Genomic DNA, 14,662 nt, shown 5'->3' with positions numbered 1-14,662 from the left:
CAGAAGTAATTACTACAGCGTGCAGCAGACCAGACTTCCCTCTCTCATTTCGACATCTGTTTGCCCTCTTCTACACTATCAGTGTTCTCCCCTCTAGGGATGAGGCCTTCAAACACAACCCTAACATAAGCAGAGATGAGTGGTAGCCCAAAGGCTACCACTTTGTGCCAGACTTGGCCATAGCCACCGTGATGATAGTAGTCCTAGGGCGCTGTTCCCTTCCTCTTCTGACACCTCTGGCCCAGAGAGCTGCCTCAGCACCTTCCCTTCTCTCCATTTCTGTAGGGCCAGGACAGGAAAACAAATATTGGAAGGTTTGAGAGGACGATAAGGACAGGGATAGAGATCTTCACTGTTCTTTTGAGGAAGATCTGGCTCACAACTTTGACTTCCAGTACCAAGCATTTTTCTAGAGTGCCAAACTAGGATCAGAGTGTCATTTCTCTATCCCACTTCTAACACACTTCCTTCCTTCTTGAACAGAATTTGGCTTTCCTCACTCTTCCCCTGGCAAAATGTGTATCCCTGTATCTCTTCTCCCATTGCCACAGCCCCTTCCCAGGCTTCTCTGCTCTACTTTGCACTCAAATTGCTGTCACTTTTTAATTGCAGTCCTAGTACTGACACAGTTATTGTCCAGTGGGGTGAAATGAGGCATCAGGTGGTAGCTATGGTCTCTTCCATGGTGTCTGAAGTGCACATGCTCTGGCATACCTGTAGCTCCTTTACAGGTTACACAGCCCCTAATTGATGTTTGTCTACTTTTTTAAAGCAATGTTTCTACCATAATTCTATGGGGTAAGAAACTGATTAAAATGTACCAAACTATATCATCTTCAGTGGTTTGAAAAATCCCTGCAGTTGGTGGGTGGCTGTGGGGGAGGGAGTGATTGATGCAAAATGTCCCCTCTCCCCAGGAGATCTTTCTCCCCCACACCCATAATCCTACTACTTCGTACTTACATAACGTTGTCATCTCATATAGCACATATGCAATTGATTTGTCACCAGTAAAAAGCTCAGCCAGAAGTTGGAGCAAGGGACCAAGAGTCAGGGGCTCCTGACTTCTGCTGCTGGCGCGCAGTGGACTCTTGGTTTCAGCTTTTCTCCCTTCAAAAGGGATCCCGCCCACTTTTGCCTTGCCCACTCAGCTGATGTGAAATTAAGTTTACGTTGATAGGAATGTTTTGAGAACCCTTGATGGAACACACTAATTTATTAATAGAATCTTCTCTAATCATCAAATTTCTTTCAATTAACTAATGAAACTCCCTTGCAGTATGCTGTTCAGCAAGTAAAATACAACCCCTGACCCTCAGGCAGTTCTCCTAGGTGTGCAGAGAAGCACTCCTGGAGTCTTAAAGAGTGGCAGGACCAGAGATCTGGTGCTGCACATTGCCAGACTGCACTGGGGCCTGGTAGCCTGCAGCATGTGGGATGGGCTTGTAATTTTAGGGAGAAGGAATCAGGCAATATGGACAAAACAGGTCCCAGCTGAGGGGAAACACTGAGTGATGCTTAACGTGTATGTGCATGATGCATGTCTGTTATTTTAGGTGATCGAGAAAGCTGATCCATCTGTCCCCTAAAACACATGACAATGCTGGGACACCTCTCCTGTGCTCTGTCAGCAGCCTTGTGAAGTACAGGGGACCACAGCCCCAAACTGAACTGGGGAGAGTTTTATTCAGCCCTGAAACACCATAGATGGTCCTGTAATCTTGGCTCAAGGGGGCTAAGGGCTCAGCCCAAACAGGTTTATAAAAAGTTTTGGATCTATGTAGCAGCAATGGAAGTGTTAAATTACTGGCACCAGGGCCACATGGCTGGGATATTACCAGATAAGGAGAGGCTGTTAATCCTGCCAGAGTGTCCAAGGGGCAGTGGGGGAGGGAGAGGATGTGTGCAGAGTCACTGCGCAACAAGTCAGGACTGGGAAGGCAGAATTCATTTTTGCCTGCTATACAGTTTCAGTGTAACACCACCGAATTAATCTCTTTATATTTGGCTTTTTGTATTTCTGTATGTTAAATCTGGAGAAGCATTTCTTGAGGCAGGAGCAGGGGTTGGTTTTGTTCCTGCAGCACGCAAGTTGGGTAGCTGTTGTATTCAGCTAGCAGCATGTATTGTTAACTGGGGATCAATATGTCATTTCAACTAATGTGAGAAATTTTACCAGATAAGAGTGTATTGGATTTGCCAGGAGCAACACAAGGAATGGAAATATTTTAAGAACCCTTAAAATGAGCAGATGCTGCTGCTAGGCCAGGCTTATCTTCATGCTGTGGAAGAGGTATGTGTCTATGACACAGCCATAGTGCAGGGGCAGACGGGAGTCCTCAGTCCCTGGCTCACAAACCCCTTCTGCCACTGCTCAGCAAACTCACTTGTTAGCTTTCTAACTTCCTTCTTGAATTGCTAGGGTTTCTTACTTTGAAATACATGCTATTCATCTGCCTTGATAAGGTTAGCCCGTCACTTTAGAAACACAGTATCTCTACAAATTTAGCTGCTTTTTTAGCAGAAATTTCTCCCTAGCAAGGCTCCGTGCTTCATCAGAGCCATTCCACCTCCCAGTCCTGCACACAAGCCATGCACTGCATGTGGACCTCATGGCAGGACCTCTGGGAGGGCAGCAGGAGCAGCTACGCACCAGCTGGCCATGGTCACAGCACTGTGACACAGTTCTTTTCTCCAAAAGCACATCCTTTTCTCCAAAAGCTCCGACACACAATTTCAGTGCATGACTATGTGGCAAGTGTGTCATATCATCACATTCAATATGATCTTTAGTAAGTCTGATTTATTTCTGGCTTTAGGTTCATGAACAGCAGCCTTTTTTCTTCCTTTCCCTCCATCCCCTACAGAACCTTGAATCTGGCCTTTACTTACTGGGCAACATCTCTTCAAATTGCTTTTTTTGTCGCATAAAATGTGAGCACTCAGCTGGAACATGCACTGGATGGAACATGAGGAATACCTACATGTTTTGTAAATTCTTTCTTTCTTTTCCCCTAAAGCTTTACTCTCAAGTTAGATGTTGGATTGCGATGATATCCAACTTCCAGATACACCTGGCAGAAGCAGTGAAGGCCAGAAAACATGAGATTAGGCGATAAAAGGAAAAAGGTAGACTGGAAATGAAAAAAAAAAGAGAAAGATGTATTGTTCAGTTGTGAAGACCACACTGTTCCTTTGGACCATTGAGTTATATTGGTCTGACTGGGACTTTTGCTCTTTGCTGGGTCCCACTAAGCACTTTCCATGTACCTTTGGGAACTAGCACAAGCTGGAGGAAACAGCTTCCAGCTCTCACTTCATAGGGAGAATCAGAGTTGGTTACACCTTGCTGGCCACTATCCTGTGGTTCTGAAAGGCAGCAAAACAAAATTAGATCTAATTAACCAGGACAGAGTATAGCCTCTGGGGCTGGTATGTTTTGATTAGTGTGTCACATCCAAGCAGCCAAGGTTAACAGACATGCTTCCACTGACAGCTCCTTGGGTCAGGCTTGCAGGACCCACTCTCCAGGGAGGGTGCTGGCACCTGGGTCACCTGTGGTGCTGGGCCCAATTTGCTGCTCTTCAGAGCACAGCAGAAGCTTATATTTCCATTCCAGCATTTGCTGATTCAAAGAGAAATAAAAAAATATTGAGATATAGTCGTAGGTTAGCAAAAGGCTATTTGACTGTCATGCACAAAGTGACTATAATGTTGTTCCTTTAGGGCTATCAGTGTATCTATACTCTTGGGCAGTGGGTGTATTGTGTGGATGCATTCACACCTCTTATGTCTCCTGTCCTGTTCCAGCTGAACTGTCTGAAATATTCTGTGAGCTATGCATTCTTCCTCCACTTTCCAGATCCATAAATTAAAAGTACAGCTGGTCTAACGAGAAATGTTTGACTTCAGAGTAACTTTAGAAACAGGATTCAGTACCGAAACACAGCTATATCATGGGTTTGGATTTAAAAGCACAGCACTTGCACTTTTTGCATGAGTTCTGTCATCCGGAGTGGCAGAAACCGGCTGTTTTCAAATTAGCTTCCTGCTAATGTTGAGTGGAAATCATGTCCTAACATTTCTAAAATTTCTACCCAAAAATACAGCGATCTTTCGATTTTAGGTTAAAAATGGAGGCACTGTTTAGCAAATTGGTTTTGTAGCAGGCTACCCTCTAAAATCCAAAGACCTTCCACATACTTATTAAACTGTGGTATAACCAAAATATCGCAAGCCATCATACACTAAAATGGCAGTCATTGGTATGTCACAGTCGTTTTCCCTTACCACTGGAGAATGCCCAGTCCAGAGAGATCACTGGCTGTCGGGACATCTCCAGCATACATGACTTGCTGCTGCTCTTCATTAGCAGAATCAAGGGCAATCAGCATGTCATTTTTGCGGCTTCAAACCACCAGGCTTGCTCACCAAAGGAACCAGAAGGTTCCTACCTAATAAGAAGTAACATTTTGTTCACTTCAACCTAATAGTCAGACGTGTGTCCTGAAATTGGACTCAAAATATGCAGAGCTGCAAAGAAGAAACCACAGGCAGAAGGTACTCGGTTGCTACTGCAGTCACGATTTTAGACCTTGTAGCTTACCTACTTCTGAGCTGTGGGACCCACAAGTCGTGTCACATGTTGGAGGAAATCCCGTCCAGGGACAAGGCAGTCCCACTCACTCTCGCAGCGCGCACAGGTGGCAGCTCTCTGCTGAAGTCATACTAAAGGAGTATTTTTAACATGACTTGAAAGAACTGCCAGCTCTTCTGCTGCTGAAAATGGGGCTATTTTTAGCAATTAGCTGTATTCAAATGTTCTTTTCATGATTTGCACAGGCAGCAAATGGTTTAGTAGATTACCAGAAAGGATCAGATATTCCCCTGGATAAAAGCAGGGTTTACCATTTTTAACACGGTTGGAAATCTTCACATTCACAGTACAAACTGATGCTGAGGCAGGGTTGGGATGGGATATAACCTTGGGGCATCCTGTTAACATTTGTTTGCCCCCCACTCTGAGAAGAACTTGACTATAGTTTCTTTCAGCTCACAATCTCAGACCTTCCCCTGAAACATCATGGAGGTGGACAAGATATTCAGTAGGTGAGTGTGATCTGGTCCCATCTGGCAAACTTACTGTTGAATGTAGTCCTCGATAAAATCCATTTGAGCTTCGTGGCATGTGGCAGTCTGTGCCTTCCCGTAAACTGTATTGTGCTGTTAATAACAACCAACTAATATTCCCAGGATTCACAAAAGCACACTTGAGGGGAGTTCCCAGGGAGGCACAGGGCTGCCTTACTGGCTCTAGTCTCAGATTAACGCAGCAGACTTTGACGTAAGGCTTGGTGCCGCAGCATGAGGGTTGCAGTGGCCGACAGAGCCAGCTTTCTACTTGCGGTAGTCAAAGCTTTCTCCTGTTCCCCGGGGCAAAAGACAAAGGAAGGGGCTGACAATAAGTATCCGGCATTTCGCAGGTTAAGGCTATTATTTCATTGGCCTTTCCAGAAGGCACAAGTGTCTGCAGCAGCAGCAGAGCCTGTGCCACGGGTTAGTCAGTGTGGGCTTTGGGGTCTGGGAGAGCACCTACAGCTGTGGGGGTGGTGGCAGAGAGCAGGGCCAGGGTGGCTGGCAGGCAGTTTCCAAACACACGGTCATCCCTCAGAGCTCAGTGTGTCGTATTGTACGTGGCACTTCACTAAAATTGACACTGGTTTCTTAAACAGGTCTGACATCAGCCATCAGGCTGCCATGGGGTGGCAGGAGATGGTTGTGATCTAGCTATCACATAGACTGTCACGTAATGCGAACAGTGCCTCAGATGGCCCTGATTCTGCAAATATTTGAATCGCTATTGCACAAAGCATATGCTTACGCTTTAAGTCTGCAGTCAAGGAGTTTAAGCAGAGACACAAAATTAAACAAGTGTTCAACAGATTTGTTATAATTGTAAGTCCTCCATTCGCTTCAGAGGGCCTTGGCATTCAGTATTGCAAAGCAATCTTGCTTGATCTGTAAAGCCGGGGAATTATTCAGCTGGGAAAAAATGCAAAACATTGATTGCATGCAATTGGCAGGTTTCCCTGACTTCTGGACAGAAGCGAGCCACAGGCCCGCCAGATTCAGTGTTTCTTTGAATGCAGCGTGCGGGTGCTGGAGGTAGTGGGTGCTGGAGGCAGCTCTCCCATCACACAGAGCTCTTCAGGAAGGACTGGGTGGAAAAGGCTCCTTTCAGATAAAATCACCTATGCAATCGGATAGCAGAGCTACACCAAGACAAATCCTTTCCTGTGTGTGTCAGGGACGGGAGGCAAGGTCTGACTTTTCTTTCTCTTGACAAGCATCTCTGTGAGTTGAGATTTCCTCTGCAAGCCAATATGGAAAGTTTAATGCCTGACATTAAATATTCCTTTTTAAAGCTGTACTTAGCTGAAAAAGAAAGTCAATTAGAGCCTCTTGCAAAGGAAAGAAAAAAGTATATTAGCTAAAGCAGTGACATTTTCTTTTGATAGAAAGCTGGTGTTTCCAAGAGTCTGAGATAAAGGCTAATAGGCAGTAATCAAAGAACACAGGAACCAGTCCTTATGCAATACCTCTCCCGTCTGTTCAGCACAAATCCATGTGATCTTTACCATTAAGCAACGGAATTTAGCTTCATCCCACAAAAAAAATCTCTTGGAGTACATGAGAAGACTGGTGTCCAGGCCACAAGCTTTCTGTCTGGGCTCAGAGGCACGTTTTCCCACAGTCAAGCTACATTCAGATGTAGAGTTTGTTTTGGCCTACTGTAAAACTAGTCACCAGCCACAAATGTAGATCTCTGAGCTAAAGAAGGTACTAGAGCCTGAGGCCCAAACTCAAATTTATCTCTAAGGTGTGGGGAAAGTGCCACTCTGCAGCCTGGCTTGTCCTTCATCCTTCTCTTTCTCTTTTCTCTATGTTCCTATCCTGTTCCTTTTTATCCTCCTCCTAGTTCTCCACTTACTTACCTGCTGATATTTTTTCTGTAGCATCTTATTCTTTCACTATTTCATATTGCCAGTACTAAAACACCTATTTCTAAAAGTCAGAAGTGACAATTTCTTACTCCAAAAAGCACTGCATCTCACATAGGAGGAATGCTGTATTAGAACTCAGTTTTCTGGACAAGATTAGCTAGGTGGAGAAGTAGAATCTCTTGCTTTGGTGCCAGCAGTGACGTTTTGATTACACTTGTTACATGCAAACAGACAAAGCGCAGAGCACAGCATCTGCAGCTAGTGCATCTCGGATGGGGGTCAGGTTCTCAAAGTGAAGCCACTCTTGAGCTCAGTGGGCTCCGTACTCCACTTCGATGCAAAGAAATGTTTGCAGTGTGTCCTGGTGCCTTGTTGGTGGGGGAAGAGCTCAGGCACCAGCTGCCCTCCAGTCTCACAGACAGTAAGCAGAGACCTGGGGGTAGAGGGCTAAATCACCAGCATCCTTAACCCCTCCAAGCCTGGCAGCTACCTCTTTTTCAGTCACAAGCATGGTCTTGGCACTTGTCTTTTCCAGTCAGACCTCTGCTGCTGCCCAGCAAATCAGGCCTTGAAAAACTGGTTGATTTAGTGCAGCAGCATGTGCAAAACAGCAGCTTCTCCCAGGGCTGTGACTTGTTATGAAACTTGTGTGTGTATCTTCTTCACTTTGCATGTGTAAAGAGGAAGCAGACGTTACAGTCAAGGTATGCTGAAATGCAGAGACAGTAAAGGCTTGTAACTGTGCACCAGCCACTGTGACTTAAAGTGCAGGTACTGGTGAAGCCAAACTTTTGGTGGGAAAGGATAAGAACAAAGATCTAAGCTCTAACATACCTATCCAGGAGGTAGAAAAAAAGAGAGAGCCATTCATCCACACCCAGCAGAAAAGTGAGACTGGTCAGCTGTGAAGAACCAGAGAGAAATGCCCTGCCAGTCTTTCCTTGGCAATGCATCCACTGCGCTTGTGCAGGGCCTGGGGGATGGCTGGCTGCAGGGCCTTACAGCATGTCTTATGCCCCAAAATCTCTGCCCACACTCTGAATGCCGGGGCAGGGGAAGGCTGATACATATGTGCAGATAGCTACTTTGAACAAGAGAACACCAAGAGGTTTATTCCTTTGGCTGCTTTGCTCATCCCAGTGCACATTACACAGAGCCTCAGTGTCCTGTGCCATAAGACTGCATATTACAAAACACTCGCAGCGCAGGGTCTGCCTCTGGAGCATGACCCAGCCAGCAGGATGCACTGGCTCCCCGTGAGGAGTACCATGGTTTTGCTCCTTGTGAAGCAGGTGCAGAAATCTGAGCCCAGAAAAGGCAGGAGACAGGCAAGGGCTCAGGACCACTCCTCTGTGCTGCCAGCTGCGAGCAGAGTGGGGTGACCCCGTGGTTTTTGAGGCTGCCTGTTAAGGGACAGCCTCGTGAATTTGTAGAGCAGGACTGTGTCTGTCCCGCTCAGTAAGCATGTGAGCAGCCAGAGCGCTGTTGTGCCTGGGGTTAAGGACTGGGGCAACACAGCCCTCAAGGAAGGGAAGGACTCCAGCCCTCACTGCCTTCTGACTCAAAGCTTCTTGGAGCCATCTCCAGGCTGCAATCCTGGAGCCTCCCCTGCTCAGAAAGATGGGGTTAAATTCCTGACTACAGACACAGCTGCAGGCTGCAGTACAAATTCCTCATATGGTTGGTTTTCCTACTGTGAAGGTCAGAGGAGCTCAAAAGGACAGAAACTTATTTTCTCCAAGTGTGGGGACTTTTGGCAGCGTCTTGAAAACAGAGACTTCTGCTGCTTGTAAAGCAAGCTAAAGAAGCTGTCTTCAATGGGCTTTCCTCCACCCATGAATGAGATGGCCAAACAAGCATTTGGAAATCTCTGGAGTTGTATCAGGCAGTCCAGTTCCTTCAGGCAACACTGCTCCAGTTGTGAGTTTAGGCAATTTCTGGTTTGAATACCCAGTGGATTTTTTTTCTAATCTTCTTTAGAGGAAACACTAATTAGCCTCAATCAAGAGTAAAGAATCTGATGCTTCATCCTCTGGCACTGCATGTTCCTTGATTGAAAAGAGACAAGCTGGTGTTTGTGTCCTCCATGAAGAGGAAAAGCTTGAGTGGGATTTGAAATGAGGTTGCTGAGAAAGTCGCTGGAAGTCAGAAAGCCATCCAGAACAGCTAAAGCCACCACGGCAGGAACTGAAGGGAAACAGTTGTGATTTCAGCCTCCCTTGAGAAAGCAGCCACGATGTCATCTTTCTGGGTGTGTGTTCTGATTTTAGCTATAAAAAAGGATGGGGTGAAGCATTTCGTACAAATCTTTACCAGGCGCCACCACAATGCGCATTCTGAGCTTGAAAACTGAGGCATCCATGCTTGCATTCACTGAACTTGCTGGACATTTTGCTATGTACTTTAGTGTGAAAAGGTTCTCATACTGGTTGCCTTAAAACCTGATCTTACAAAATGATGAACAGCCTCAGATTCCATTCAGCTCAATGCGTGTGCTCAGCTACTGGCAGGATTTGGTCTCTATCCTTGTATGGAGTTTATCACTCTTTCTCCTTGGTGACATGTCAAATGCCCTAATACCCCATTGGTTCTTCACCAGGAACACAAGAATTACTGCTTCTTTAAAGAAAATGTGGAAATTATTACTTTTGTCCATGTGCTGCTAACAGGCTTCATAACAGAGACATAGATGGGGGTGTGTGGAAGAGGACCACTTCTGGCCTTGGCTCGAATCAAGTCCAGCAAGAGCAGGTTGCTCAGGGCCTCATCTAGCTGAGTTTTGAATATCTCCAAGGATGGAGATCCTACAGCCTCCCCGGGCACCTATTCTAGTGCTTCATCACACTCACGATAATCCTTTTTTCCTGCAATCAAAGTCATACTCTCTAGTGTTTCAAATTGTCTCTATTGCCTTTCAGCATTCTGCTATACATGTCTCTGAAGGGTCTGGCTCCATCTTCTCTAAACATTCCCAGTTAACAGAATTTGGGTCACATAAGAAAAAAAGATGGGCTGAGTTGCAGAATGCATATCCAGACTGAGACTTCAGATATTACAACTCCAGGGGAATTAGTCTGAGCTACTGGTTCAGGTGACCTTTAAGTGAGGAACAAAAATGTACAAAAATTATGGTTGATCTAAGAGTGAAACGTCACTCAGATCAAGGAATTCAGACCAGATCTGTCACTAAGAAGAGCCAAAGGGAAACTCCTCTCCAAACAAGTTTCCAAATAAATTGTCCAATTTTCTTTTGAAAAAGCCTGTGGGTACCCCAACACTTCGTGGTTGTCACATCTAGGATGGCCCTTTGTCCTTCCAGGTGGATTTGATATGTGATGTTAAGTACTGATGATCCTCTCAGGAATGCAGATCCCCTTAAAACTGGTTGGTGTAATGAGTCAAAGCCAAAGGCAAGAGTAAAAGGCTGCAACTCTGTCGATGTGTTCAGACTTCAAGGTCAGCTCTGAATTTGGCTCACTGCATTGGTCTCCTGCTGGCAATGGCAGCAATGTGGGATCGTAAGAGTAACATCTGTGAAACAGGAAACCTTAGGGAGCTGTAAGTAAGAGGTCTCTTGGGAACTGTATTCTCAAGTGTCTGAAGAGCTATAGTAAGTCTGAAGAGCTATAGTAAGTCTCTTCTGCTGAAGCTCACACTTTTGGGTGCTAGTGTCACTTCTATAGATAACTGTGTAATACCAAGTTATGAAGAAAATGTGTGTTGGGTGTCAGGCTTAAGAATCCAACAAGACATATTAAGTGCATGCTTAACTCTAGACTGGCATGTAAGACCCATGCACATGACAGAAACATTGCTGAATCAGGACTAGCGAGGGCAGAAAGCTTTGCTAGCTCCTTTTTTTTTTTTTTTTTTTAAATCAGTGGCATTTGAAAACTAGAGGATAAATCAGTCTAAAGATCTTTGTTTTCCTTACAGCAGCTAAAAAAGAACATGTCACTAATCACACAGGCGCTTGAGAAAAACTCAGTGCCTGTTTCAGCAGCTGGGCTACAGTTCATCATCCAGCTTCAGTTACGATACCACAGCAGCAGTGGTGTGGCCAGGAGAACTGCTGACATATGGAAATGGCATTGGCTGCTTCACCATGGTATCGCCATCACTCGCCCTCGCGTGACTTCTCTGCCCCCACATGCCAGATGCTGCGGTCTGACTGTGACCAGCACAACTGACACCAGACTCTCAGAGTGGCTCCGGGCTCGGTTTGCTGACCGGGGTGGTACAGGTAGGAGCAACTGTGCAGGGCTGCTTCGCACCAGGGTCCTCCCTGGCCAGGATGCCAGGATGCCTCTGACCTCTGAGGTGTCAGGCGGCCAAAGCAGAGATGCAGTATGAAAGCTATGCCATGTGAAAGCTGGTGGAAACCTAAGTGCTGCTATACTTTTTTTTTTTTTTTAACTTTGTCTTGAGAAGCATACACTGTCATATACTGGCCTATTTTGACTCCTGGGATGTGAATAGAAATATGACGCATGGTAACTAATTAAGACTAGTTGCAGAACGATCAAACTAAACAGTATTTTCTTTTGGGAGAACCATGAGATTTTCATGCCCTAGATAATTGATTTCCATATGCTTCCCCTTGCCTAGGAAATGCAAGTTCCTTGCTATATGTTCCCTGCTGGCTTTGGTCACTGAATTCTTGATGCTAGAGAAGGATAATGAAAGTTATCATATCTCGTTCACTTCTACAGACTCTCGGTTCAGTGGGGGGTCTGAGTGTTTCTTCCCGTCAGCAGTAATGATAACGGGTCTCACTTAATGAGCAGCCACTGAGATAAGCACACACATGTCAACAAATTAGCAACTACACATGCAACCCTGGAAAGAGGAAGACTGTAAGACTCCAGGATCTCTCCCAGAGGTCATTGATTTGTTGGTCCTCTAATGAAACAGAGGATTACTGGCCCCAGCACTGGTCCCTGCAACTAGCTGAATCTGTTAAAGAGACGCTGAAAAGGAGGTCCACGCTTTCCAAAAGCAGTTTGCAAAGTGTAACTGTAGACCATGGGCTCAGGCTGACACAGCAGAGGGGACATGACCTGAAGAGGCTGAGAATAGCAATGAGGCCTCTGCCAAAGCTGACTCTGGGGCAGGCGGGAATAACTCCCTTATTCAGACAGAGCAAAAGCAGGGATAAGGCAAAGTACCTGTAAACAAGACTCAGTGAGCAAACCTGGAGCCTTCTGCTTTGAGAAATGCCAAAGCCGGTTTCTCTGCAGCAGCAGCCACCACTGCCAGTGCGTCAAGGCAGGCAAGAGCTGCTGTCCTCTGCATCACCCTCCAGAGCGCTCGATGGTAGCCAGCAGTGTTGTGGGAAGTCAGGGCCATGTAAGCTCCCCTTAGGTAACTGAAAGTCGATTGTATCCAAAATTAGCTGCCAGCAGCTGGACATGTGCTAAGCCTTGTGAAATGGGCACCTGGTCTCAGCTCACTTGCAGAAGGGATGAGTCCACTTCTCAGTACTGATGGCACGGCCAGCTCTGGCTGCCTGCAACCTCAACAAAGAGGCGGACTGGTTCCCCTCCTACCCCTACCAAGAGGTCAGTGGGCCCGGAAATAAGACGGGTTGGTGGCAAAACCAGCCTTGTACTGCCCTCACGCAGTTTTTCTCTGGGTGAAGAGAGGACTTTGGTTTCCAGGGCTGCTAATCCTCTGTAAAGTTTACTTGGTAGCTGGAGAGATTGCTGCATCTTTACTGAAAACTAACATCTTCCTCTGAAATGTGTTGCCCTTGCCTGGACTGATGTGTTTATCAAGCAGTCACTTCTACGACTGCTTTCTTTAATTCATGCCATATATTTATCGCTTTAGCTCTCTGGTGTGCTTTATGTACAGTTTGTGCGCAAACACATTGCAAAGTCTGTGTGACCGAATCTGGTTTGCTCTAAGTAGAGCAACACTGAAGCATGGGTACCCAGTGTTGACATTGTTCTCTGAGATCAGCAGAGCAGACATCAGGACTCCTGGGTTCTGCTTCCAGCCTTCCCTCTCTGTGGGATCACTACAGCATAAATTGTGTATATTGGATCTCTAGAATTAGAACCCTGAATAAATGCAAGGCACCCAAATTAGTTGCTGAATATTTTGCAGATTTGTGAATACATTGGATGCCCTTAAAAACGTTCATTTTTATCAGGACAAAGAACCAATTATCCTTTAAGCAACCCCGTAACAGTTATTAGTCACAAAGGAAGACTAAGAGTCCCTATCAGGAATTTACAATTTAAATGAAGACTGTCAAGATAAAATCCATACTTGGAGATATTTATTGATGTGAACTTGTGTGATTGTAATAGTCAGAGCTGAGAAATACTTCAGAAAGCAAATTTTATTAGATAAACGGTCAGTGCTCCTTGTCATGGCATTTCATACAAGCAGTTCCCAGTTTTCTGAAACCAGCTGATTACAGAGGAGCTAGACTGCCTTTTTACCAAGTTATGAACCAGGCAGAAATGTCTAGCTCTTCTAAATGAGTTTAAGCAATGCTGAGTTGTTAGTTAAACCCAGGGTCCTATAGACAGGAAGCATCTTGCAGAATTTTGGCAACTGAGGAAAAAAGAGCATACAAAGTTTCTGTGACCGGACACGTTTGCATCTGAAGGTAACTGAGAATGAGAGCGAGCCTGTAAGGAGACTGATGAGGACAGCTCTGTCCAGTGTGACAAGAAAATTCCTCATCAAGAGACAAGGGAGATGAATTACGGGGTAGCGTAGCCTCTACTGCCACCACTCATTTGTTGTGCTAAATGAATTACTGGAATTAGTCACATAATGGGTGCTCAAAGACCTGAAAAACCATCCTGCTGCTCACCTGGGCAGAACTGTAGAGCATCTGAACAAATGCACGTCTGGCCTTTGCCTGACAAAAAGAGCCAGCGTGGGTACAAGCAAAGCAAAGTCTGTCTTCAGCTGGGCTGGGAAAGCAAGGTCTCAGCTGTTTGTGCCCATTAAATCAGATGGAGTTTATATTTTGGATAAATTATAGGGACTAGCTGCATCAGTAACTTTATGTTTCAATTCCACGTGCATGTTCACTGCTTTTTAACTGAATGCAGGATGCTGTAAGAAATTGCCATTTCAAAGATGGGTGTGTTTCAGAGGTGGGTGATGTCTGTGGAAGGGGCCTACAGATCTGTGCAGCCTGAAGGTACCACAAAGCATGCACAAGACAGTGGAAATGTCTTTTTCTTCTATGGCCCATTAGCGCAACACTACTGAGAGTGTCATTAGCTACTCTGTCCCTTTTAACCCTCTGTCTCTTCTTTTTTGCTTTTCTTTACTCCTTTTCAAGAACCCAAACTGGGAGCCACATCCAGACTCTCTAGTTGGTATCTTGCGCTGCCCAGTATGTACTTTGGCAGCTGTGCTGGGCCAGAGGATACCCAGACTGCTGGCACATGTAGGGCAGGTATCTGCCACCCCAGGGGTCTTGTCACCTGCCATGGGGCCAGAGTAGCCTGGTGCTCTAGTCAGAGGTCACAACTTAGTTTCAAGCCTGTGTGGAGACAAGATGTATTTGAGATTAGAGCTTCGAATGGGGAAACTGCCAGTCTTAACTAAATCCCTTCTCTCTAATGCTATAGCTCAGGACTGGCACATACAGATCTCAGAGCATGAACTTTCCAGCTCTCTCTCCT

This window comes from Leptosomus discolor, chromosome 2, assembly GCF_034619465.1.
Source record: "Leptosomus discolor isolate bLepDis1 chromosome 2, bLepDis1.hap2, whole genome shotgun sequence".
In the NCBI taxonomy this organism is placed as follows: Eukaryota; Metazoa; Chordata; class Aves; order Leptosomiformes; family Leptosomidae; genus Leptosomus; species Leptosomus discolor.
The sequence above is the reverse complement of the archived record's forward strand: the minus strand, read 5'-3'. Positions refer to the sequence as shown.